This window comes from Scyliorhinus torazame, unplaced genomic scaffold (assembly GCF_047496885.1).
Source record: "Scyliorhinus torazame isolate Kashiwa2021f unplaced genomic scaffold, sScyTor2.1 scaffold_37, whole genome shotgun sequence".
NCBI classification, from domain to species: domain Eukaryota; kingdom Metazoa; phylum Chordata; class Chondrichthyes; order Carcharhiniformes; family Scyliorhinidae; genus Scyliorhinus; species Scyliorhinus torazame.
This window is the reverse complement of record NW_027307764.1, coordinates 133,209-160,381: the sequence shown is the minus strand read 5'-3', so window position 1 is coordinate 160,381 and position 27,173 is coordinate 133,209.

Below are 27,173 nucleotides of genomic sequence, written 5' to 3'. Positions count from 1 at the left end.
CCGTATTTCATGTCGGGCTCTGCTTAGTTTTACCTTGCTCACTGCAGGCTGATAATTTGACCTTTTTTATAGAAGTGCTGTATTTAATTTGAACTTGTTCACTGTAGAGCTCCGTTTAATTTGACATTATGTATTGTAGTACAGAGAATAATTTAAATTCTTTACTTAAGGGCACTGTTTAATTTTATCTTGTTTGTTGTAGGGCTGTTTAATTTTACCTTGTTTACTCTGGCACCTTGTGTCATTTTACAGTATTTACTGCAGTGCTTTCTTTAATTTGACCTCGTTTACTGTAGGGCTCTGATTAATTTTACCTTGTTTACTGCAGGCCACTGTTTAACTTGACCTTGGTTACTGCAAGCCACTGTTTAATTTGATCTTGTTTACAGTGGGGCTCTGTTTAAGTTGTCCGTGTTCACTGTCGGGCTCAATTTTAATTTGACCTTGATTACTGTAGGGTTCGACTTAATTGTATCAAGGGCACTCTATAATTTTACTTTGTTTATTGCTGCGATCTGTTTAATTTTACTTTGGTCACAATAGGGCACTGTTTCATTGTACCGTATTTAATATCGGGCTCTGTTTAATTTGACCTTGTTTACTGTTGGTCACTGTTTAATTTGACCTCGTTTACGAGACGACATTGTTAAATGTGACCTTCTTTTACTTTATTTACTGTAGAGCTCTGTTTAATTTGACCTTGTTTCTGGTAGGGCATGGTTATTTTACCGTTTTCAGTGTAAGGTTGTATCATTATCTCGTTTGCTGTAGGTCCTTTTTAATTTTAGCTTCTTTATGTAGTGCACTGTTTAGTTTTACCGTATTCAGTGTAGAGCGCTGTTGATTTTTTTTACCATGTTTACTATCGGGCACTCTTTAATTTTCCTTTTTTTCTGTAGCGCACTGTTTAATTGACCTCGTTTACTGTTGTACACAGTATAATTTTACCTTCTTTACTGAAGGGCACTGTTTAATTTTACCTTGTTTATTGTAGTTCTGTTTAATTTTACCTTGTTTACAGTGGCGCCTTATTTCATTTTACCGTATTCACTATAGTGCTTTGTTTAATTTGACCTGGTTTACAGTAGGGCCCATTTTTTATTTCACCTTGATTACTGTAGGGCTCTGTTTTATTTTATCCTGATCACAATAAGGCACTCGATAATTTTACCTTGTTTACTGTTGCACTCCGTTTAATTTTACCTTTTTCCCTGTAGGGGACAGTTTAATTTTACCGTGTTTACTGTAGGTCAATGTTTAATGTTACCTTGTTTACAGTAGGGCTCTGTTTAATTTGACCTTGTTTACTGTAGGTCAATGTTTAATTTTACCTTGTTTACAGTAGGGCTCTGTATAATTTTACCTTGTTTACTGTTGCACTCCGTTTAATTTTACCTTTTTCCCTGTAGGGGACAGTTTAATATTACCTAGTTGACTGTAGGTCAATGTTTAATTTTACCTTGTTTACTGTAGGTCACTATTTAATTTTACCGTGTTTACTGTAGGCCACTGGTTAATTTGACCTTGTTTACTGGTGGACACGGTTTAATTCTACCTCGTTTACGGCAGGTCCCTGTTTAATTTGTCCTTGATTACAGTAGGGCTCTGTTTAATTTGACCTTGTTCACAGTCGGACTCAATTTTAATTTGACCATGATTACTGTCTTGTTTACTGTTTGACTCTGTTCAGGTTTACCTTATTTACTGCAGGGCTCTGTTTAATTTTAACCTTATTTTCTGTAGGAACTGTTTAATTTTACCTTGTTTACTCTAGGGCTCTGTTTAATTTTACCTTGTTTACTGTCGGGCTCTGTTTTATTTTACCTTGGTCACAATAGGGCTCTCTACTGTCGGGCACAGTTTACTTTTACCTCGTATACTGTGGGGCACGGATTATTTTTTTCTTGATTACTTAGGGCACTCTTTCAGTTTATCTTGTTTACTGTTTGACTCTGTTCAGGTTTACCTTATTTACTGCAGGGCTCTGTTTAATTTTAACCTTATTTTCTGTAGGAACTGTTTAATTTTACCTTGTTTACTCTAGGGCTCTGTTTAATTTTACCTTGTTTACTGCAGGGCTCTGTTTAATTTTAGCTTGTTTACTGCAGGGCTCTGTTTAATTTTAACCTTATTTTCTGTAAGGCACTGTTTAATTTTCCCCAGTATACAGTTGGACACAGTTTAATTTACCCTTGTTTATAGTCGGTCACTGTTTCATTTTCCCCTGTTTTCTCTACGGCTCTGTTTACCTCTACCTTGTGTGCTGTAGTTCACTGTTTAATTTTACCTTGTTACTCTGTTTAATTTGTCTTGGTACACTTTAAGGCTCTCTTTTATCTTACCTTATTTACGGTAGGGCACTGTCAAATTGTACCGAGTTTACTGCAAAGTGCTGTTGAAGTTTACCGTGACTACTGTAGAACATTGTTTAATTTTATCTTGTTTGCTCTCGGGCATTGTTTACTGCTGGGTAATGTTTAATTTTACCTTTTGTACGGTAGGGTACTCTTTAATTTTGACATGTTAACTGTAAGGCTCTGTTTAAATTAATGGTGATTACTGTAGGGCAATGTTTATTTTTATATCATATACTGAGGGGCACTGTTCAATTTTACCTTGTTTACTGTAGGGTTCTGTTTAATTTTAACCTTGTTTACTGTAGGGTTATGCTTACTTTTACTTCGTTTACTGTAGGGCTCTGGTTAATTTGACCTGGTATACTGTGGGGCACTGTTTAATTTCACTTGTTTACAGTAGGGTTCTGCTTACGTTTACTTCAATTACTGTAGGGCACTGTTGAATAAACGTGTTTACTGTAGGGCTTTGTTTAATTTCACCGGGTTTACAAGAGGGCGCTATTTAATTTTATGTGGAATACTCTGGGATTCTGTTTAATTTAACTTCTTTTAAACTCGGGCGCTGTTTAATTTTACCGTGTTTAGTGTAGGGCTCTGCTTCAATTTACTGTGATTACTATATGGCATTGTTTAATTTTTCCTTGGCTGTTCTGGGACTCTGTTCAATTTTACTATGTTTATTGTGGTACACTGTTTAGAACATAGAACATAGAACATAGAAAATACAGCACAGAACAGGCCCTTCGGCCCACGATGTTGTGTCGAACCTTTGTCCTAGATTAATCATAGATTATCATTGAATTTACAGTGCAGAAGGAGGCCATTCGGCCCTTTGAGTCTGCACCGGCTCTTGGAAAGAGCACCCTACCCAAACTCAACACCTCCACCCAACACCAAGGGCAATTTGGACATTAAGGGCAATTTATCATTGGCCAATTCACCTAACCCGCACATCTTTGGACTGTGGGAGGAAACCGGAGCACCCGGAGGAAACCCACGCAGACACGGGGAGGACGTGCAGACTCCGCACAGACAATGACCCAATCCGGAATCGAACCTGGGACCATGGAGCTGTGAAGCAATTGTGCTATGCACAATGCTACCGTGCTGCCCTTAAGAACAAATAAATCTACACTATATCATTTTACCGTAATCCCTGTACCTATGCAATAGCTGCTTGAAGGTCCCTAATGTTTCCGACTCAACTACTTCCACAGGCAGTGCATTCCATGCCCCCACTACTCTCTGGGTAAAGAACCTACCTCTGATATCCCTCCTATATCTTCCACCTTTCACCTTAAATTTATTACCCTTGTAATGGTGTATTCCACCCGGGGAAAAAGTCTCTGACTGTCTACTCTATCTATTCCCCTGATCATCTTATAAACCTCTATCAAGTCGCCCCTCATCCTTCTCCGCTCTAATGAGAAAAGGCCTAGCACCCTCAACCTTTCCTCGTAAGACCTACTCTCCATTCCAGGCAACATCCTGGTAAATCTTCTTTGCACCTTTTCCAGAGCTTCCACATCCTTCCTAAAATGAGGCGACCAGAACTGTACACAGTACTCCAAATGTGGCCTTACCAAAGTTTTGTACAGCTGCATCATCACCTCACGGCTCTTAAATTCAATCCCTCTGTTAATGAACGCGAGCACACCATAGGCCTTCTTTACAGCTCTATCCACTTGAGTGGCAACTTTCAAAGATGTATGAACATAGACCCCAAGATCTCTCTGCTCCTCCACATTGCCAAGAACTCTACCGTTAACCCTGTATTCCGCATTCATATTTGTCCTTCGAAAATGGACAACCTCACACTTTTCAGGGTTAAACTCCATCTGCCACTTCTCAGCCCAGCTCTGCATCCTATCTATGTCTCTTTGCAGCCGACAACAGCCCTCCTTACTATCCACAACTCCACCAATCTTTGTATCGTCTGCAAATTTACTGACCCACCCTTCAACTCCCTCATCCAAGTCATTAATGAAAATCACAAACAGCAGAGGACCCAGAACTGATCCCTGCGGTACGCCACTGGTAACTGGGATCCAGGCTGAATAATTGCCATCCACCACCACTCTCTGACTTCTATCGGTTAGCCAGTTTGTTATCCAAATGGCCAAATTTCCCACTATCCCATGCCTCCTTACTTTCTGCATAAGCCTACCATGGGGAACTTTATCAAATGCCTTACTAAAATCCATGTACACTACATCCACTGCTTTACCTTCATCCACATGCTTGGTCACCTCCTCAAAGAATTCAATAAGATTTGTTAGGCAAGACCTACCCCTCACAAATCCGTGCTGACTATCCCTAATCAAGCAGTGTCTTTCCAGATGCTCAGAAATCCTATCCTTCAGTACCCTTTCCATTACTTTGCCGACCACCGAAGTAAGACTAACTGGCCTGTAATTCCCAGGGTTATCCCTAGTTCCTTTTTTGAACAGGGGCACGACATTCGCCACTCTCCAATCCCCTGGCACCACCCCTGTTGACAGTGAGGATGAAAAGATAATTGCCAACGGCTCTGCAATTTCATCTCTTGCTTCCCATAGAATCCTTGGATATATCCCGCCAGGCCCGGGGGACTTGTCTATCCTCAAGTTTTTCAAAATGCCCAACACATCTTCCTTCCTAACAAGTATTTCCTCGAGCTTACCAATCTGTTTCACACTGTCCTCTCCAACAATATCGCCCCTCTCATTTGTAAATACAGAAGAAAAGTACTCATTCAAGACCTCTCCTATCTCTTCAGACTCAATACACAATCTCCCGCTACTGTCCTTGATTGGACCTACCCTCGCTCTAGTCATTCTCATATTTCTCACATATGTGTAAAAGGCCTTGGGGTTTAATGTAACCTTGTTTACTATTGTGCTCTGTTTCATTTTTCCGTGTGTACATTTAAGCTCTGTTTAATTAAACCTTGTTTATTCATGGGCACTGTTTAATTTACCCTGTTTATTGTATGGCTCTGTTGGACTTTACCTTATTTACTGGAACTCAGCTTAATTAAACTGCAGGGCTCTGTTTCATTTTACCTTGTTTACTGTCGGGCTCTGTTTAATAGTACCTTGTTTACTGTCGGACTCTGTTTAATAGTATCTTGTTTACTGTCGGGCTCTGTTTAATTTCACCGTGTTTACTGTCGGGCTCTGTTTAATATTACCTTGTTTACAGTCGGGCTCTGTTTAATATTGCCTCGTTTACTGTCGGGCTCTGTTTAATAGTACCTTGTTTACTGTCGGGCTCTGTTTAATATTACCTTGTTTACTGTCGGGCTATGTTTAATATTACCTTGTTTACTGTCGGACTCTGTTTAATATTATCTTGTTTACTGTCGGGCTCTGTTTAATTTCACCGTGTTTACTGTCGGGCTCTGTTTAATAGTACCTTGTTTACTGTCGGGCTCTGTTTAATATTACCTTTTTTACTGTAGGGCTGTGTTTAATATGACCTTGTTTACTGTCGGGCGCTGTTTAATATTACCGTGTTTACTGTCGGGCTGTGTTTAATATTACTTTGTTTACTGTCGGGCTCTGTTTAATATGACCGTGTTTACTGTCGGGCTCTGTTTAATATTACCTTGTTTACTGTAGGGCTGCGTTTAATATTACCGTGTTTACTGTCGTGCTCTGTTTAATATTACCTTGTTTACTGCAGGGCTCTGTTTCATTTTACCTTGATTACTGTCGGGCTCTGTTTAATTTCACCGTGTTTACTGTCGGGCTCTGTTTAATATTACCTTGATAACTGTCGGGCTCTGTTTAATATTACCGTGTTTACTGTCGGGCTCTGTTTAATATTATCTTGTTTACTGTCGGGCTCTGTTTAATTTCACCGTGTTTACTGTCGGGCTCTGTTTAATAGTACCTTGTTTACTGTCGGGCTCTGTTTAATATTACCTTGTTTACTGTAGGGCTGTGTTTAATATTGCCTTGTTTACTGTCGGGCGCTGTTTAATATTACCGTGTTTACTATCGGGCTGTGTTTAATATTACTTTGTTTACTGTCGGGTTCTGTTTAATATGACCGTGTTTACTGTAGGGCTGCGTTTAATATTACCTTGTTTACTGTAGGGCTGCGTTTAATATTACCTTGTTTACTGTAGGGCTGCGTTTAATATTACCGTGTTTACTGTCGGGCTCTGTATAATATTATCTTGTTTACTGTCGGGCTCTGTTTAATTTCACCTTGTTTACTGTCGGGCTCTGTTTAATTTCACCTTGTTTACTGTCGGGCTCTGTTTAATTTCACCTTGTTTACTATCGGGCTCTGTTTAATATTATCTTAGTAAGACGTCTTACAACACCAGGTTAAAGTCCAACAGGTTTGTTTCGATGTCACTAGCTTTCGGAGCGCTGCTCCTTCCTCAGGTGAATGAAGAGGTATGTTCCAGAAACACATATACAGACAAATTCAAAGATGCCAAACAATGCTTGGAATGCGAGCATTAGCAGGTGATTAAATCTTTACAGATCCAGAGATGGGGTAACCCCAGGTTAAAGAGGTGTGAATTGCATCAAGCCAGGACAGTTGGGAGGATTTCGCAGGCCAGATGGTGGGGGATGAATGTAATGCGACATGAATCCCAGCTCCCGGTTGAGGCCGCACTCATGTGTGCGGAACTTGGCTATAAGTTTCTGCTCGGCGATTCTGCGTTGTCGCGCATCCTGAAGGCCGCCTTGGAGACCGCTTACCCAGAGATCAGAGGCTGAATGCCCTTGACTGCTGAAGTGTTCCCCGACTGGAAGGGAACATTCCTGCCTGGTGATTGTCGCGTCATGTCCGTTCATTCGTTGTCGCAACGTCTGCATGGTCTCGCCAATGTACCACGCTTCGGGAAAACCTTTCCTGCAGCGTATACCTCTTCATTCACCTGAGGAAGGACCAGCGCTCCGAAAGCTAGTGACATCGAAACAAACCTGTTGGACTTTAACCTGGTGTTGTAAGACTTCGTACTGTGCTCACCCCAATCCAACGCCGGCATCTCCACATCAATATTATCTTGTTTACTGTAGGGCTCTGTTTACTATTACCTTGTTTACTGTAGGGCTCTGTTTAATTTGACCGTGTTTACTGTAGGGCTCTGTTTAATATTATCTTGTTTGCTGTAGGGCTCTGTTTACTATTACCTTGTTTACTGCAGGGCTCTGTTTAATATTACCTTGTTTACTGTCGGGCTGTGTTTAATATTACCTTGTTTACTCTCGGGCACTGTTTAATATTACCGTGTTTACTGTAGGGCTGTGTTCAATATTACCGTGTTTACTGTCGGGCTCTGTTTAATATTAACGTGTTTACTGTCGGGCTCTGTATAATATTATCTTGTTTACTGTAGGGCTCTGTTTACTATTACCTTGTTTACTGTCGGGCTCTGTTTAATTTGACCGTGTTTACTGTAGGGCTCTGTTTAATATTATCTTGTTTGCTGTAGGGCTCTGTTTACTATTACCTTGTTTACTGCAGGGCTCTGTTTAATATTACCTTGTTTACTGTCGGGCTGTGTTTAATATTACCTTGTTTACTCTCGGGCACTGTTTAATATTACCGTGTTTACTGTAGGGCTGTGTTCAATATTACCGTGTTTACTGTCGGGCTTTGTTTAATATTAACGTGTTTACTGTCGGGCTCTGTATAATATTATCTTGTTTACTGCAGGGCTCTGTTTCATTTTACCTTGTTTACTGTCGGGCTCTGTACAATATTACCTTTTTTACTGTTGGGCTCTGTTTAATATTACCTTGTTTACTGTCGGGCTGTGTTTAATATTACCTTGTTTACTGTAGGGCTGTGTTCAATATTACCGTGTTTACTGTCGGGCTCTGTTTAATATTAATGTGTTTACTGTCGGGCTCTGTTTAATATTAATGTGTTTACTGTCGGGCTCTGTATAATATTACCTTGTTTACTGCAGGGCTCTGTTTCATTTTACCTTGTTTACTGTAGGGCTCTGTTTAATTTCACCGTGTTTACTGTCTGGCTCTGTTTAATATTACCTTGTTTACTTTCGGATCTGTTTAATAGTGCCTTGTTTACTGTCGGGCTCTGTACAATATTACCTTTTTTACTGTTGGGCTCTGTTTAATATTACCTTGTTTACTGCAGGGCTCCATTTAATATTACCGTGTTTACTGTAGGGCTATGGTTAATGTTACGGTGTTTACTGTCGGGCTCTGCTTAATTTAACCGTGTTTACTGTAGGGCTCTGTTTAATATTACCGTGTTTACTGTAGGGCTCTGTTGAATTATACATTGTTTACTGTTGGGCTCTGTTTAATCTCACCGTGTTTACTGTCGGGCTCTGTTTAATATTATCTTGTTTACTGCAGGGAACTGTTTAATATTACCTTGTTTACTGTCGGGCTCTCTTTAATATTATCTTGTTTACTGTCGGGCTCTGTTTAATTACTGTACGGAACCGTTTAATATTATAGAACATAGAACATGGAACGATAAAGCGCTGTACAGGCCCTTCGGCCCACGATGTTGCACCGAAACAAAAGCCATCTAACCTACACTATGCCATTATCATCCATATGATTATCCAATGAACTTTTAAATGCCCTCAATGCTGGCGAGTTCACAACTGTAGCAGGTAGGACATTCCACGGCCTCACTACGCTTTGCGTAAAGAACCTACCTCTGACCTCTGTCCTATATCTATTACCCCTCAGTTTAAAGTTATGTCCCCTCGTGCCAGCCATTTCCATCCGCGGGAGAAGGCTCTCACTGTCCACCCTATCTAACCCCCTGATCATTTTGTATGCCTCTATTAAGTCTCCTCTTAACCTTATTCTCTCCAACGAAAACAACCTCAAGTCCATCAGCCTTTCCTCATAAGATTTTCCCTCCATACCAGGCAACATCCTGGTAAATCTCTTCTGCACCCGCTCCAAAGCCTCCACGTCCTTCCTATAATGTGGTGACCAGAACTGTACGCAATAGTCCAAATGCGGCCGAACCAGAGTTCTGTACAGCTGCAACATGACCTCCTGACTCCGGAACTCAATCCCTCTACCCATAAAGGCCAACACTCCATAGGCCTTCTTCACAACCCTATCAACCTGGGTGGCAACTTTCAGGGATCTATGTACATGGACACCTAGATCCCTCTGCTCATCCACACTTTCAAGAACTTTACAATTAGCCAAATATTCCGCATTCCTGTTATTACTTCCAAAGTGAATCACCTTACACTTCTCTACATTAAACTCCATTTGCCACCTCTCAGCCCAGCTCTGCAGCTTATCTATATCCCTCTGTAACCTGCTACATCCTACCACACTATCGACAACACCACCGACTTTAGCATTGTCTGCAAATTTACTCACCCACCCTTCTGCGCCTTCCTCTAGGTCATTGATAAAAATGACAAACAGCAACGGCCCCAGAACCGATCCTTGTGGTACTCCACTTGTGACTGTACTCCATTCTGAACATTTCCCATCAACCACCACTCTCTGTCTTCTTTCAGCTAGCCAATTTCTGATCCACATCTCTAAATCACCCAGGACCCAGACGTACTACCCAAGGACCACTGTAAATAATGATATACTACCCAGGGACCACGGTAAATAATGATGTACTGCCCAGGGACCACTGTAAATAATGATGCACCACCCAGGGACCACTGTAAATAATGATATTCTACCCAGCGACCACAGTACATAATGAGATAATACTCAGGGACCATTGTAGAGACGGATATACTACCCAGGGACCACTGTAAATAATGATACACTACCAAGGGACGACTGTAAATAATGATATTCTCCCCAGGGCCCAAAGTAAATAATGAGATAATACCCAGGGACCATTAAAGATACGGATATACTACCCAGAGACCACTGTAAATAATTATATTCTCCCCCAGCGATCGCAGTAAATAATGAGATAATACACAGGGACCATTGTAGATACTGATATACCACTCAGCGACCATTGCAAATAATGAGATACTACCCAGGGACCACAGTAAATAATGATATACTACCCAGGGATCACTGTAAATAATGATACACTACCCAGGGACCACTGTAAATAATGATATTCTACACAGCGACCACAGTAAATAATGAGATAATACGCAGGGACCATTGTAGATACGGATATACTACCCAGGGACCACTGAAAATAATGATATTCTCACGAGGGACCACAGTAAAAATGAGAGAATACCCAGGGACCATTGTAGATACTGATATACCACTCAGGGACCACTGTAAATAATTATATTCTCCCGAGGTACCTCTGTAAATGATAATATACTACCCGGGGACCATTGTAGATATGGCTATACTACCGAGGGACCCCTGTAAATAATGATATTCTGCGCAGGGACCACCGTGAATAATGATATTCTACCCAGGGATCACTCGAAATAATTATAAACTCCCCGGAGACCACTGTAAATAATGATATACTATCCATTGACCATTGTAAATAATAATATACTACCCAGTGACCCCTGTAAATAATGATATTCTGCGCAGGGACCACCGTAAATAATTATATTCTACCCAGGGACCACTCGAAATAATGATATACTCCCCGGAGACCACGGTAAATAATGATATATTATCCATTGACCATTGTAAATAATGATATACTACCCAGAGACCACTGTAAATAATGATATCCTACCCAGGCACCACTGTGAATAATGATATTCTGCGCAGGGACACCGTAGATAATGATATTCTTCCAAGGGACCACTGGAAATAATAATCTACTCCCCGGAGACCACTGTAAATAATGATATACTATCCATTGACCATTGTAAATAATAATATACTACCCAGGGACCCCTGTAAATAATGATATTCTGCGCAGGGACCACCGTAAATAATGATATTCTACCCAGGGACCACTCGACATAATGATATACTCCCCGGAGACCACTGTAAATAATGATATATTATCCATTGACCATTGTAAATAATGATATACTACACTGAGACCACTGTAAGTAATGATATCCTACCCAGGGACCACTGTGAATATTGATATGTTGCCCAGCGACCACTTTAAATAATGCTGTACAATGCAGGGACCACTGTGAATGGTGATATACTACACAGAGCACACCAGAAAAGATGACGTACAGCCCTGGGACTACTGTAAATAATGATATACCAAACGGGGACCAATGTAAATAATGAAATATTACCCAGGCACCATAGTAAATAATGATATTCTACTCTGCGGCCACTGAAAAAAATGATATGCTGCCCAGGGGCCACTGCAAACAATGATATTCCACCCTGGGACCACTATAAATAATGATATACCGTCCAGAGACCACTGCAAATAATTATATATAACCAAGGGACAACTGTAAATAATGATATACTACCCAGGGACCACTGTAAATAATGATATTCTACCCGAGGACCACTGTAAATAATGATATACTACCCAGGGACCACGGTAAATAATGATATGCTGCCCAGGGACCACTGTAAATAATGATGCACTACCCAGGGACCACTGTAAATAATGATATTCTACCCAGCGACCACAGTACATAATGAGATAATACTCAGTGACCATTAAAGATACGGATATACTACGCAGAGACCACTGTAAATAATTATATTCTCCCCAGGGACGACAGTAAATAATGAGATAATACCCAGGGACTATTGTAGATACTGATATACCACTCAGCGGCAATTGTAAATAATGAGATACTACCCAGGGACCGCAGTAAATAATGATATACTACCCAGGGACCGCTGTAAATAATGGGAAAATACCCAGGGACCACAGACAATAATGAGAAAATACCCAGAGACCATTGTAGATCCTGATACACCACCCAGGGACAACTGTAAATAATTATGTTCTCCCCAGCGATCTCAGTAAATAATGAGATAATACCCAGGGGCATTTGTAGATACTGATATACCGCTCAGCGACCATTGTAAATAATGAGATACTACCCTGGGACCACAGTAAATAATGATATACTACCCAGGGATCACTGTAAATAATGATATTCTACCCAGCGACGACAGTACATAATGAGATAATACCCAGGGACCATTGTAGATGCTGTTGTACCACTCAGCGACCATTGTAAATAATGGGATAATACCCAGGGACCGCAGTAAATAATGATATACTACCCAGGGACCACTATAAATAATGAGAAAATACCCAGGGACCACAGAAAATAATGAGAAAATACCCAGGGACCATTGTAGATCCTGATACACCACCCAGGGACCACTGTAAATAATGATATTCTCCTGAGGGACCACAGTAAATAATGAGATAATACCCAGGGACTATTGTAGATACGGATATACTACCCAGAGACCACTGTAAATAATTATATTCTCCCCCAGCGATCGCAGTAAATAATGAGATAATACCCAGGGACCATTGTAGATACTGATATACCACTCAGCGACCATTGCAAATAATGAGATACTACCCAGGGACCACAGTAAATAATGATATACTACCCAGGGATCACTGTAAATAATGATACACTACCCAGGGACCACTGTAAATAATGATATTCTACACAGCGACCACAGTAAATAATGAGATAATACGCAGGGACCATTGTAGATACGGATATACTACCCAGGGACCACTGAAAATAATGATATTCTACCCAGGGACCACTCGACATAATGATATACTCCCCGGAGACCACTGTAAATAATGATATATTATCCATTGACCATTGTAAATAATGATATACTACACTGAGACCACTGTAAGTAATGATATCCTACCCAGGGACCACTGTGAATATTGATATGTTGCCCAGCGACCACTTTAAATAATGCTATACAATTCAGGGACCACTGTGAATGGTGATATACTACACAGAGCACACCAGAAAAGATGACGTACAGCCCTGGGACTACTGTAAATAATGATATACCAAACGGGGACCAATGTAAATAATGAAATATTACCCAGGCACCATAGTAAATAATGATATTCTACTCTGCGGCCACTGAAAAAAATGATATGCTGCCCAGGGGCCACTGAAAACAATGATATTCCACCCTGGGACCACTATAAATAATGATATACCGTCCAGAGACCACTGCAAATAATTATATATAACCAAGGGACAACTGTAAATAATGATATACTACCCAGGGACCACTGTAAATAATGATATTCTACCCGAGGACCACTGTAAATAATGATATACTACCCAGGGATCACGGTAAATAATGATATGCTGCCCAGGGACCACTGTAAATAATGATGCACTACCCAGCGACCACTGTAAATAATGATATTCTACCCAGCGACCACAGTACATAATGAGATAATACTCAGTGACCATTAAAGATACGGATATACTACGCAGATACCACTGTAAATAATTATATTCTCCCCAGGGACCACAGTAAATAATGAGATAATACCCAGCGACTATTGTAGATACTGATATACCACTCAGCGACAATTGTAAATAATGAGATACTACCCAGGGACCGCAGTAAATAATGATCTACTACCCAGGGACCGCTGTAAATAATGGGAAAATACCCAGGGACCACAGACAATAATGAGAAAATACCCAGAGACCATTGTAGATCCTGATACACCACCCAGGGACAACTGTAAATAATGATATTCTCCCGAGGGACCACAGTAAATAATGAGATAATACCCAGGGACGATTGTAGATACGGATATACTACCCAGAGACCACTGTAAATAATTATGTTCTCCCCAGCGATCTCAGTAAATAATGAGATAATACCCAGGGACATTTGTAGATACTGATATACCACTCAGCGACCATTGTAAATAATGAGATACTACCCTGGGACCACAGTAAATAATGATGCACTACCCAGGGATCACTGTAAATAATGATATTCTACCCAGCGACCACAGTACATAATGAGATAATACTCAGTGACCATTAAAGATACGGATATACTACGCAGAGACGACTGTAAATAATTATATTCTCCCCAGGGACCACAGTAAATAATGAGATAATACCCAGGGACTATTGTAGATACTGATATACCACTCAGCGACAATTGTAAATAATGAGATACTACCCAGGGACCGCAGTAAATAATGATCTACTACCCAGGGACCGCTGTAAATAATGGGAAAATACCCAGGGACCACAGACAATAATGGGAAAATACCCAGAGACCATTGTAGATCCTGATACACCACCCAGGGACAACTGTAAATAATGATATTCTCCCGAGGGACCACAGTAAATAATGAGATAATACCCAGGGACGATTGTAGATACGGATATACTACCCAGAGACCACTGTAAATAATTATGTTCTCCCCAGCGATCTCAGTAAATAATGAGATAATACCCAGGGACATTTGTAGATACTGATATACCACTCAGCGACCATTGTAAATAATGAGATACTACCCTGGGAACCACAGTAAATAACGATATACTACCCAGGGATCACTGTAAATAATGATATTCTACCCAGGGACCACTGTAAATAATGATATTCTACCCAGTGACCACAGTAAATAATGATATACTACCCGGGGACCATTGTAGATATGGATATACTACCCAGGGACCTCTGTAAATAATGATATCTGCGCAGGGACCACCGTGAATAACGATATTCTACCCAGGGACCTCTCGAAATAATGATAAACTCGCCGGAGACCGCTGTAAATAATTATATACTATCCATTGACCATTGTAAATAATGATATACTGCCCAGAGACCACTGTAAATAATGATATCCTACCCAGGGACCACTGTGAATAATGATGTTCTGCGCAGGGACACCGTAAATAATGATATTCTTCCAAGGGTCCACTGGAAATAATAATATACTCCCCGGAGACCACTCGAAATAATGATATACTCCATTGACCATTGTAAATAATAATATACTACCCAGGGACCCCTGTAAAAAATGATATTCTGCGCAGGGACTACCGTAAATAATGATATTCTACCCAGGGACCACTCGAAGTAATGATATACTCCCCGGAGACCACTGTAAATAATGATATACTATCCATTGACCATTGTAAATAATGATATACTACCCAGAGACCACTGTAAGTAATGATATCCTACCCTGTGACCACTATAAATAATGATATACCGTCCAGAGACCACTGCAAATAATTATATATAACCAAGGGACAACTGTAAATAATGACATACTACACAGGGACCACTGTAAATAAGAATATACTACACAGGGACAACAGTAAATAATGATATTATTCACAGGGACCACTGTAACTATTAATATACTATCCAGGGTCCAATGTAAATAATGATGTTTTACCCAGGGACCATTGAAAATAATGAGATCCTGCACAGGGTCCACTGTAAATAATGATATATTACCCAGGGACCACTATAAATAATGATATACTGCCCAGGGACAACTGTAAATAATGAAAAACTACCCAGGGACTACTGTGATTAATGATATATTTCCCAGGGACCACTGCAAATAATGATATACTATACAGGGACCACTGTAAATAATTATATACTACCCAGGGACAACTGTAAATAATGAAAAGCTACCCAGGGACTACTGTGATTAATGATATATTTCCCAGGGAACACTGCAAATAATGATATACTACAACATGGACTACTGTAAATAATATAATACTACCCAGGGACCACTGTGATTAATGATATATTTCCCATGGACCACTGTAAATAATGATATATTAGCCAGGGGCCATTTAAGATACAGATATACTACCCAGAGACAACTGTCAATAATGAGATACTACTCAGGGACCACTATAAATAAAGATATACTGACCAGGGCCTACTGTAAATAATGAGATGATACCCAGGGACCACTGTAAATAAATAAATAATACCCAGGCACCACTGTAAATAATGATATGCTACCCAGGGACCACAGTAAATAATGATATACTACCCGGGGACCCCTGTAAATAATGATAATCTGCACAAGGACCACTGTAAATAATGATATTCTACCCGGGGACCACTGAAAATAATGATATTCTACCCGGAGACCACTGTAAATGATGATATACTACCCGGGGACCACAGTAAATAATGAGATAATACCCAGGGACCATTGTAGATACTGATATACCACTCAGGGACCATTGGAAATAATGATATTCTACACAGCGACCACTGTAAATAATGAGAGAATACCCAGGGACCATTGTAGATACGGATATACTACCCATTAACCACTGTAAATAATGATATACTACCCAGGGACCACTGTGATTAATGATATATTGCCCAGGGACACTGGAAATAATTACATACTATCCAGGAGCCAATGTAAATACAGATGTATTACACAGGGCACACTATAATTGATGACATACAGTCCAGGGACAACTGTAAATCATGATATACTGCCCAGGGACCACTGTAAATAACGATATTCTACCAAGGGACCACTGTAAATCATGATGTACTGCCCAGGGACCACTGTAAATAATTATATTCTACCACGGGACCACTGTAAATAATGAAATGCCGGACAGGGACCACTGTAAATAATGAGATTCTACCCAGGGACCACTGTACCTAATGATATTGTGCACAGGGGCCACAGTATTTAATGTTATAATACCCAGGGGCCATTGAAGATACGGATATACTACCCAGAGACCACTGTAAATAATGATATACTACTCAGGGACCACTGTAAATAATTATATACTACCCAGGGACGACTGTATATAATGACATACTACCCAGGGATACTGTAAATAATGATATTCTACCCAGGGACCACTGTAAATAATGATATACTTCCCAGGGTCCTCTGTAAATAATGATATACTGCCCAGGGACCACTGTAAATAATTATATACTACCCAGGGACGACTGTATATAATGACATACTACCCAGGGATACTGTAAATAATGATATTCTACCCAGGGACCACTGTAAATAATGATATACTTCCCAGGGTCCTCTGTAAATAATGATATACTACCCAGGGACCACTGTAAATAATGATGTACTGCCCAGGGACCACTGTAAATAATGATGTACTGCCCAGGGACCACTGTAAATAATGATGTTTTACCCAGGGACAACTGCAAATAATGATATTCAACCCAGGGACCTCTGTAAAAAATGATATACTACCCCGGGACCACTGTAAATAATGATGTACTGCCCAGGGACCACTGTAAATAATGATGTTTTACCCAGGGACCACTGTAAATAATCATTTTTTACCCAGGGACCACTGTAAATAATTATATTCTGCACAAGGACCACTGGAAATAATGATATTTTACCCAGGGACTACTGTAAATAATGATACACTGCCAAGGGACCAATGTAAATAATGATATTCTCCCCAGGGATCACTGTCAATAATGATATATCGGACAGGGACCACTGTGAATAATGAGATTCTACCCAGGGACCACTGTAAATAATGATATTCTACCCAGGGACCACTGTAAATGATCCACTACCAATTGACCACTGTAAATACTGATATTCTCCCCAGGGACCACAGCAAATAATTTGATAATACACAGGGACCATTGTAGATACGGATAGACTACCGAGACACCACTGTAAATACTGATATTCTCCCCAGGGACCACAGCAAATAATGAGATAAAACCCAGGGACCATTGTAGATACTGATATACCACTCAGGGACCATATTAAATAATGATATTCTACCCAGGCACCACTGCAAATGATGATATACTACCCGGGGACCACAGTAAAAACGGAGATAATACCCAGGGACCATTGTAGATACTGATATACCACTCAGAGACCGCGGTAAATAATGATATTCTGCGCAGGGGCCACTGTAAATAATGATATACTATCCATTGATCACTGTAAATAATGATATACTGTCCAGGGACCACTGTGAATCCTGATATATTGCCCCGGGACACTGGAAATAATTATATACTATCCAGGAGCCACTGTGAATACAGATGTATTACACAGGGCACACTATAATTGATGACATACTGTCCATGGGCAACTGTAAATCATGATGTACTGCCCAGGGACCACTGTAAATAATGATATTCTACCCAGGGACAACTGCAAATAAGGATATTCAACCCAGGGACCACTGTAAATAATGATATAAACCCAGGGACCACTGTAAATAATGATATTCTACTCAGGGACCACTGTAAATAATGACATACTACCCACGGACCACTGTACATAAGACCATAAGACATCGGAGCGGAAGTAAGGCCATTCGGCCCATCGAGTCCACTTCGCCATTCAATCATGGCTGATTTCAACTCCATTTACCCGCTCTCTCTCCATAGCCCTTAATTCCTCGAGAAATCAAGAATTTATCAACTTCTGTCTTAAAGACACTCAACGTCCCGGCCTCCACCGCCCTCTGTGGCAATGAATTCCACAGACCCACCACTCTCTGGCTGAAGAAATTTCTCCTCATCTCTGTTCTAAAGCGACTCCCTTTTATTCTAAGGCTGAGTCCCCGGGTCCTAGTCTCCCCTGCCAATGGAAACAACTTCCCTACATCCACCCTATCTAAGCCATTCATTATCTTGTAAGTTTCTATTAGATCACCCCTCAACCTCCTAAACTCCAATGAATATAATCCCAGGATCCTCAGACGTTCATCGTATGTTAGGCCTCCCATTCCTGGGATCACCCGTGTGAATCTCCGCTGGACCCGCTCCAGTGCCAGTATGTCCTTCCTGAGGTGTGGGGCCCAAAATTGCTCACAGTATTCTAAATGGGGCCTAACTAATGCTTTATAAAGCTTCAGAAGTACATCCCTGCTTTTATATTCCTAGCCTCTTGAGATGAATGACAACATTGCATTTGCTTTCTTAATTACGGACTCAACCTGCAACTTTACCTTTAGAGAATCCTGGACTAGGAATCCCAAGTCCCTTTGCACTTCAGCATTATGCATTTTGTCACCGTTTAGAAAATAGTCCATGCCTCTATTCTTTTTTCCAAAGTGCAAGACCTCGCACTTGCCCACGTTGAATTTCATCAGCCATTTCTTGGACCACTCTCCTAAACTGTCTAAATCTTTCTGCAGCCTCCCCACCTCCTCCATACTACCTGCCCCTCCACCTATCTTTGTATCATCGGCAAACTTAGCCAGAATGCCCCCAGTCCCGTCATCTAGATCATTAATATATAAAGAGAACAGCTGTGACCCCAACACTGAACCATGCGGGACACCAGTCGTCACCGGTTGCCATTCCGAAAAATAACCTTTTATCCCAACTCTCTGCCTTCTGCCTGACAGCCAATCGTCAATCCATGTTAGTACCTTGCCTCGAATACCATGGGCCCTTATTTTACTCAGCAGTCTCCCGTGAGGCACCTTATCAAAGGCCTTTTGGAAGTCAAGGTAGATAACATCCATTGGCTCTCCTTGGTCTAACCTATTTGTTATCTCTTCAAAGAACTCTAACAGGTTTGTCAGGCACGACCTCCCCTTACTAAATCCATGCTGACTTGTCCTAATCTGACCCTGCACTTCCAAGAATTTAGAAATCTCATCCTTAACAATGGATTCTAGAATCTTGCCAACAACCGAGGTTAGGCGAATTGGCCTATAATTTTCCATCTTTTTCCTTGTTCCCTTCTTGAACAGGGGGGTTACAACAGCGATTTTCCAATCCTCTGGGACTTTCCCGGACTCCAGTGACTTTTGAAAGATCATAACTAACGCCTCCACTATTTCTTCAGCTATCTCCTTTAGAACTCTAGGATGTAGCCCATCTGGGCTCGGAGATTTATCAATTTTTAGACCTCTTAGTTTCTCTAGCACTTTCTCCTTTGTGATGGCTACCATATTCAATTCTGCCCCCTGACTCTTCGGAATTGTTGGGATATTACTCATGTCTTCTACTGTGAAGACTGACGCAAAGTACTTATTTAGTTCCTCAGCTATTTCCTTGTCTCCCATCACAAAATTACCAGCGTCATTTTGGAGCGGCCCAATGTCAACTTTTGCCTCCCGTTTGTTTTTACTGTATTTAAATAGACTTTTACTATCATTCCTAATGTTACTGGCTAGCCTACCTTCAAATTTGATCCTCTCTTTCCTTATTTCTCTCTTTGTTATCCTCTGTTTGTTTTTGTAGCCTTCCCAATCTTCTGACTACTACTCCCACTACTCTTTGCCACGTTATAGGCTTTCTCTTTTGCTTTGATGCATTCCCTAACTTCCTTTGTCAGCCATGGCTGCCTAATCCCCCTCTGATAACCTTTCTTTTCTTTGGGATGAACCTCCGTACTGTGTCCTCAATTACTCCCAGAAACTCCTGCCATTGCTGTTCTACTGTCTTTCCCACTCGGCTCTGCTCCCAGTCGAGTTTCGTCAGTTCCTCCTTCATGCCCCTGTAGTTACTTTTATTTAACTGTAACACCTTTACATCTGATTCTACCTTCTTTCTTTCAAATTGGAGATTGAATTCTACCATATTATGATCACTGCCTCCTAAGTGCTCCCTTACTTTAAGATCTTTAATCAAGTCTGGCTCATTACATAACACTAAGTCCAGAATGGCCTGTTCCCTCGTGGGCTCCATCACAAGCTGTTCCAAAAAGCCCGCCTGTAAACATTCAATGAATTCCCTTTCCTTGGGTCCACTGGCAGCATTATTTACCCAGTCCACCTGCATATTGAAGTCCCCCATGATCACTGTGACCTTGCCTTTCTGACATGCACTTTCTATTTCGTGGTGCATTTTGTGCCCCCGGTCCTGACCACTGTTAGGAGGCCTGTACATAACTCCCATTATGGTTTTTTTGCCTTTGTGGTTCCTCAACACTACCCACACAGACTCCACATCATCTGACCCTACGTCATTTAGTGCTATTGATTTAATTTCATTCCTAATTAACAAGGCAACCCCGCCCCCTCTGTCCACCTTCCTGTCTTTTCGATAGGTTGTGAATCCCTGGATGTTTAAATGCCAGCCCTGAACCCCCTGCAACCACGTCTCTGTGATGCCTACCACATAATACCTGCCAGTCAGAATCTGGGCCACAAGCTCATCTACCTTGTTCCGTACACTCTTCAGACCTGCCGGAGCCCAAAACAAAGTCCTTCGCTGCAGCCCCAGGCGGTCCCAGTCCCACCTCAGGCAGAGGGGTGGGAGGACAGGAGGCCGGGCCTGCAGCCCTGGATGGTCCCATTCCCACTTCAGGCAGAGGGGTGGGAGGACAGGGTCCGCAGTCCCCGATGGTCCCACTCCCACCTCAGGCAGAGGGGTGGGAGGACAGAGTACGCAGTCCCCGATGGTCCCACTCCCACCTCAGGCAACAAAGAACAAAGAACAAAGAAATATACAGCACAGGAACAGGCCCTTCGGCCCTCCAAGCCCGTGCCGACCATGCTGCCCGACTAAACTACAATCTTCTACACTTCCTGGGTCCGTATCCTTCTATTCCCATCCTATTCATATATTTGTCAAGATGCCCCTTGAATGTCCCTATCGTCCCTGCTTCCACTACCTCCTCCGGTAGCGAGTTCCAGGCACCCACTACCCTCTGCGTAAAAAACTTGCCTCGTACATCTACTCTAAACCTTGCCCCTCTCACCTTAAACCTATGCCCCCTAGTAATTGACCCCTCTACCCTGGGGAAAAGCCTCTGAATATCCACTCTGTCTATGCCCCTCATAATTTTGTATACCTCTATCAGGTCTCCCCTCAACCTCCTTCGTTCCAGTGAGAACAAACCGAGTTTATTCAATCGCTCCTCATAGCTAATGCCCTCCATACCAGGCAACATTCTGGTAATTCTCTTCTGCACCCTCTCTAAAGCCTCCACATCCTTCTGGTAGTGTGGCGACCAGAATTGAACACTATACTCCAAGTGTGGCCTAACTAAGGTTCTATACAGCTGCAACATGACTTGCCAATTCTTATACTCAATGCCCCGGCCAATGAAGGCAAGCATGCCGTATGCCTTCTTGACTACCTTCTCCACCTGTGTTGCCCCTTTCAATGACCTGTGGACTTGTACTCCTAGATCTCTTTGACTTTCAATACTCTTGAGGGTTCTACCATTCACTGTATATTCCCTACCTGCATTACACCTTCCAAAATGCATTACCTCACATTTGTCCGGATTAAACTCCATCTGCCATCTCTCCGCCCAAGTCTCCAGGCAATCTAAATCCTGCTGTATCCTCCGACAGTCCTCATCGCGATCCGCAATTCCACCAACCTTTGTGTCGTCTGCAAACTTACTAATCAAACCAGTTACATTTTCCTCCAAATCATTTATATATACTACAAAGAGCAAAGGTCCCAGCACTGATCCCTGTGGAACACCACTGGTCACAGCCCTCCAATTAGAAAAGCATCCCTCCATTGCTACTCTCTGCCTTCTATGGCCTAGCCAGTTCTGTATCCACCTTTTCAGCTCACCCCTGATCCCGTGTGACTTCACCTTTTGTACAGATCTACCACGAGGGACCTTGTCAAAGGCCTTACTGAAGTCCATATAGACAACATCTACTGCCCTACCTGCATCAATCATCTTAGTGACCTCCTCGAAAAACTCTATCAAGTTAGTGAGACACGACCTCCCCTTCACAAAACCGTGCTGCCTCTCACTAATACGTCCATTTGCTTCCAAATGGGAGTAGATCCTGTCTCGAAGAATTCTCTCCAGTAATTTCCCTACCACTGAAGTAAGGCTCACCGGCCTGTAGTTCCCGGGATTATCCTTGCTACCCTTCTTAAACAGAGGAACAACATTGGCTATTCTCCAGTCCTCCGGGACATCCCCTGAAGACAGCGAGGATCCAAAGATTTCTGTCAAGGCCTCAGCAATTTCCTCTCCAGCCTCCTTCAGTATTCTGGGGTAGATCCCATCCGGCCCTGGGGACTTATCTACCTTAATATTTTTTAAGACACCCAACACCTCGTCTTTTTGGATCTCAATGTGACCCAGGCTATCTACACCCCCTTCTCCAGACTCAACATCTACCAATTCCTTCTCTTTGGTGAATACTGATGCAAAGTATTCATTTAGTACCTCGCCCATTTCCTCTGGCTCCACACATAGATTCCCTTGCCTATCCTTCAGTGGGCCAACCCTTTCCCTGGCTACCCTCTTGCTTTTTATGTACGTGTAAAAAGCCTTGGGATTTTCCTTAACCCTATTTGCCAATGACTTTTCGTGACCCCTTCTAGCCCTCCTGACTCCTTGCTTCAGTTCCTTCCTACTTTCCTTATATTCCACGCAGGCTTCGTCTGTTCCCAGCCTTTTAGCCCTGACAAATGCCTCCTTTTTCTTTTTGACGAGGCCTACAATATCACTCGTCATCCAAGGTTCCCGAAAATTGCCGTATTTATCTTTCTTCCTCACAGGAACTTGCCGGTCCTGTATTCCTTTCAACTGCCACTTGAAAGCCTCCCACATGTCAGATGTTGATTTGCCCTCAAACATCCGCCCCCAATCTATGTTCTTCAGTTCCCGCCTAATATTGTTATAATCAGCCTTCGCCCAATTTAGCACATTCATCCTCGGACCACTCTTATCCTTGTCCACCAGTACTTTAAAACTTACTGAATTGTGGTCACTGTTACCGAAATGCTCTCCTACTGAAACATCTACCACCTGGCCGGGCTCATTCCCCAATACCAGGTCCAGTACCGTCCTTTCCCTCGTTGGACTGTCTACATATTGTTTTAAGAAGCCCTCCTGGATGCTCCTTACAAACTCCGCCCCGTCAAAGCCCCTGGCACTAAGTGAGTCCCAGTCAATATTGGGGAAGTTGAAGTCTCCCATCACCACAACCCTGTTGTTTTTACTCTTTTCCAAAATCTGTCTACCTATCTGCTCCTCTATCTCCCGCCGGCTGTTGGGAGGCCTGTAGTATACCCCCAACATTGTGACTGCACCCTTCTTATTCCTGATCTCTACCCATATAGCCTCATTGCCCGCTGAGGTGTCCTCTCGCAGTACAGCTGTGATATTCTCCCGAACAAGTAGCGCAACTCCGCCTCCCCTTTTACATCCCCCTCTATCCCGCCTGAAACATCTAAATCCTGGAACGTTTAGCTGCCAATCCTGCCCTTCCCTCAACCAGGTCTCTGTAATGGCAACAACATCATAATTCCAAGTACTACTCCAAGCTCAAAGTTCATCTGCCTTACCCGTAATGCTCCTTGCATTAAAACATATGCACTTCAGGCCACCAGACCCGCTGTGTTCAGCAACTTCTCCCCGTCTGCTCTGCCTCAGAGCCACACTGTCCCTATTCCCTAGTTCTCCCTCAATGCTCTCACCTTCTGACCTATTGCTCCCGTGCCCACCCCCCTGCCATACTAGTTTAAGTATGGCAGAGTTTAGGCAGAGGGGTGGGAGGACAGGAGGCCGGGCCTGCAGCCCTGGATGGTCCCACTCCCACCTCAGGCAGAGGGGTGGGTGGACAGTGTCCGCATTCCCCGATGGTCCCACTCCCACCTCAGGCAGAGGGGTGGGAGGACAGGGCCCGCAGTCCCGATGGTCCCACTCCCACCTCAGGCAGAGGCGTAGGAGGACAGGGTCCGCAGTCCCCGATGTTCCCACTCCCACCTCAGGCAGAGGGGTGGGAGGACAGGAGGCCGGGCCTGCAGCCCTGGACGTTCCCGCTCCCACCTCAGGCAGAGGGGTGGGAGGACAGGAGGCTGGGCCTGCAGCCCTGGATGGTCCCACACACCTCAGGCAGAGGGGTGGGAGGACAGGAGGCTGGGCCTGCAGCCCTGGATGGCCACAGTCCCACCTCAGGCAGAGGGGTGGGAGGACAGGAGGCTGGGCCTGCAGCCCTGGACGGTCCCACTCCCACCTCAGGCAGAGGGGTGGGAGGACAGGAGGCTGGGCCTGCAGCCCTGGATGGTCCCACTCCCACCTCAGGCAGAGGGTGGGAGGACAGGAGGCTGGGCCTGCAGCCCTGGATGGTCCCAGTCCCACCTCAGGCAGAGGGGTGGGAGGACAGGAGGCAGGGCCTGTAGCCCTGGATGGTCCCACTCCCACCTCGGGCAGAGGGGTGGGAGGACAGGAGGCTGGGCCTGCAGCCTGGATGGTCCCACTCCCACCTCAGGCAGAGGGGTGGGAGGACAGGGTCCGCAGTCCCCGATGGTCCCACTCCCACCTCAGGCAGAGGGGTGGGAGGACAGGGTCCGTAGTCCCGATGGTCCCACTCCCACCTCAGGCAGAGGAGTGGGAGGACAGGGTTCGCAGTCCCCGATGGTCCCACTCCCACCTCAGGCAGAGGGGTGGGAGGACTGGGTCCGCAGTCCCCGATGGACCCACTCCCACCTCAGGCAGAGGGGTGGGAGGACAGAGTTCGCAGTCCCCAATGGTCCCACTCCCACCTCAGGCTGAGGGGTGGGAGGACAGAGTTCGCAGTCCCCAATGGTCCCACTCCCACCTCAGGCTGAGGGGTGGGAGGACAGGAGGCTGGGCCTGCAGCCCTGAACGTTCCCTCTCCCACCTCAGGCAGAGGGGTGGGAGGACAGGAGTCTGGGCCTGCAACCCTGGATGGTCCCACTCCCACCTCAGGCAGAGGGGTGGGAGGACAGGAGGCTGGGCCTGCAGCCCTGGACGGTCCCACCCACCTCAGGCAGAGGTTTGGGAGGACAGGAGGCCGGGCCTGCAGCCCTGGATGGTCCCAGTCCCACCTCAGGCAGAGGGGTGGGAGGACAGGAGGCTGGGCCTGCCGCCTGTATGGTCCCACTCCCACCTCAGGCAGATGGGTGGGAGGACAGGAGACCGTGCCTGCAGCCATGGGTGGTCCCACTCCCACCTCAGGCAGAGGGGTGGGAGGACAGGAGGCCGGGCCTGCAGTCCTGGTTGGTCCCACTCCCACCTCAGGCAGAGGGGTGGGAGGACAGGAGGCCGGGCCTGCAGCCCTGGATGGTCACAGTCCCACTTCAGGCAGAGGGGTGGGAGGACAGGAGGCTGGGCCTGCAGCCCTGGATGGTCCCACTCCCACCTCAGGCAGAGGGGTGGGAGGACAGGAGGCTGGGCCTGCAGCCCTGGATCGTCCCACTCCCACCTCAGTCAGAGGGGTGGGAGGAAAGGAGGCTGGGCCTGCAGCCCTGGACGTTCCCGCTCCCACCTCAGGCAGAGAGGTGGGAGGACAGGAGTCCGGGCCTGCAGCCCTGGGCGGTCCCACCCACCTCAGGCAGAGGTTTGGGAGGACAGGAGGCCGGGCCTGCAGCCCTGGATGGTCCCACTCCCACCTCAGGCAGAGGGGTGGGAGGACAGGAGGCTGGGCCTGCAGCCTGGATGGTCCCACTCCCACCTCAGGCAGAGGGGTGGGAGGACAGGAGACCGTGCCTGCAGCCATGGGTGGTCCCACTCCCACCTCAGGCAGAGGGGTGGGAGGACAGTAGGCTGGGCCTGCAGCCCTGGATAGTCCCACTCCTACCTCAGGCAGAGTGGTGGGAGGACAGGAGGCTGAGCCTGTATCCCTGGATGGTCCCACTCCCACCTCAGGCAGAGGGGTGGGAAGACAGGAGGCAGGGCCTGCAGCCTGGATGGTCCCAGTCCCACCTCAGGCAGAGAGGTGGGAGGACATGAGGCTGGGCCTGCAGCCCTGGATGGTCCCACTCTCACCTCAGGCAGAGGGGTGGGAGGACAGGAGGCTGGGTCTGCAGCCCTGGATGGTCCCACTCCCTCCTCAGGCAGAGGGGTGGGAGGACAGGAGGCTGGACCTGCAGCCTGGATGGTCCCACTCACACCTCAGGCAGAGGGGAGGGAGGACATGGTCCGCGGTCCCCGATGGTCCCACTCCAACCTCAGGCAGAGGGGTGGGAGGACAGGGTCCGTAGTCCCCATGGTCCCACT